This window comes from Musca vetustissima, unplaced genomic scaffold (genome assembly GCF_032173495.1).
Source record: "Musca vetustissima isolate MV318-11 ecotype Yass unplaced genomic scaffold, APGP_CSIRO_Mvet_v1 utg25904, whole genome shotgun sequence".
NCBI lineage: Eukaryota > Metazoa > Arthropoda > Insecta > Diptera > Muscidae > Musca > Musca vetustissima.
Window position 1 is genome coordinate 49,452 of NW_026873380.1, and position 1,880 is coordinate 51,331.

The 1,880-nt window shown below is 39.4% G+C and overlaps 1 long non-coding RNA gene across 1 annotated transcript; it reads left to right on the forward strand.

The window, feature by feature from the left end:
• The first annotated feature begins 703 nt into the window (after positions 1–703).
• Positions 704–1,296, forward strand: LOC133324953 (uncharacterized). Its single transcript, XR_009754143.1, has 2 exons — positions 704–788; positions 820–1,296. It is a non-coding gene; the product is annotated as an uncharacterized LOC133324953 (long non-coding RNA).
• The last annotated feature ends 584 nt before the right edge of the window (positions 1,297–1,880 follow it).

The following is a 1,880-nucleotide window of genomic DNA, read 5'->3' on the forward strand; positions in this document are numbered from 1 at the left end:
ATTGAGTTCATTATGCATGGACTAAAGTCATGTCTGACTGTCAATCGGTTTGTCTGCACACACACACATTTGCACAGCCAAAAGTGTTAATACATAACGCTTTTATGCATTTTTAATCGGTCATGGAACGCGACTAGCCTGAGATTGTTCGATGTCTGTGCGTTTGTGTCATGCAACCGTCTTGAGTTTGTTTGCAACATTGTTGCAGCTATCTTAACATGTATTCAATTGATACCATATAAATGGGCTGGACATGCATGCATTTGACAAAATTGCATTTACGCACTGACTATGTAAAAACGGGGTTTCGTTTGTCGTGCCGAATCGATTTTTACCCTACACCATGAGGTGGGCATTAGAAAAACGCCGAGAAAACGAAATTACAAAAATATGTATTTATACCCTGCACCACACTGTAGTACAGGGTATTATGTCTTTGTGCATATGTTTGTAACAGGCACAAATAATCGAGATAGACCCATGGTTCCTTTTGAGAATGTGCATAGAATCACTTTCTAAGTCGATTTATGAATGTCCGTCCGTCTGTCCATGTATTTTTGTGAACAAAGTACAGGTCGCATTTATGATTCGAATTGGATGAAATTTGACACAGCTCATTTGTTTGGCCCAAGGACGAACCATATTGTAATTGGGAAAAATCGGTTCAGATTTAAATATAGCTCCCATATATATTTTCGTCCGATCAGCTGAAAATGGGCACCTTCGGTTGGCCACCAGAACTCAAGCGCCGGCCATGGTGATGGTGTGGGTCGCCATCACCGACGATGGTCGTTCTCCGCTCGTATTAATCGACCGCAGCATCAGAATAAATGCCGAATATTATCGCGAAATATTCTGGAGGGAATATTAAAGCCTTGGGCATGCAAACATTTTGGCCGCAGACCTTGGACATTACAACAACAGCACTCAGTACCACCGCACTCAGCAAGCGCCACCCAAGAGTGGTTATAAAATGAGGTTCCTCGCTTCATTTCCAGTGCACAATGGCCACCAAAATCTCCGGATTCCAATCCGTTGGACTATTGTGTCTGAAGTATTTTGGAAAGCAAGATTGCACTAAAAAAAAACACCAAAGTGTCGATCATCTCAAGCAAGCGCTTCGCCGGGAATGGGTCTAAAATACCGCAGAGCAACATTCGGGCAGCGTGTAATGGTTCCATTGGCCGTTTGAAGGCCATAATTTGTGCCAAAGGTGACCAATTCGAATAAATCTAAACTTATTCTAAAATTGAATGCTATTTCCGACATTTTTTGGTTTCATTCAATAAAATTTAATTATGGCGTTTGATTTTGTGGCAGTTTTTTATCTCTCCCTGTATATTGGAAAGAACCTGAAATGGCTCCAAAAACCCGGAATGCCAAAATTAAAGCCACATCTTTTAGAATATGCCGATACGACCATCTAAAACATAGATCTATATTGACAACATTTAACTAAGATATTTTTCCAGGCTCCTGGAATACCAAAATTAAAGACACATCAATCGGAAAATATTTTAAACTGAGCGGGATAATGGGATCTAGAGCAAAACATGAATTAATATTGAACATATTCAGCAAATATATTTTTACATTCTGAGAACCCGGAAAGTAGTTTTACACACAGTGCTACTATTCCTAGGTATTGTAGTGTGAAAAAGCGATATACCGATCCACTTTTTAGATTAGCCCCCATATAACGGTATCGCCCAAATTTCGGTATTTTGGGGAGTGGACACATTTTTCAATCAAGTCGGCTATAATTTAATATTTTGGACTATCATTTGGTATAAAATCTCTCTATAAATTTTTTCTAAAGCCTCTATATAAGGGCACCTCCGAATATACGATATGTATTTTGATCATATCTATGTGGAGGG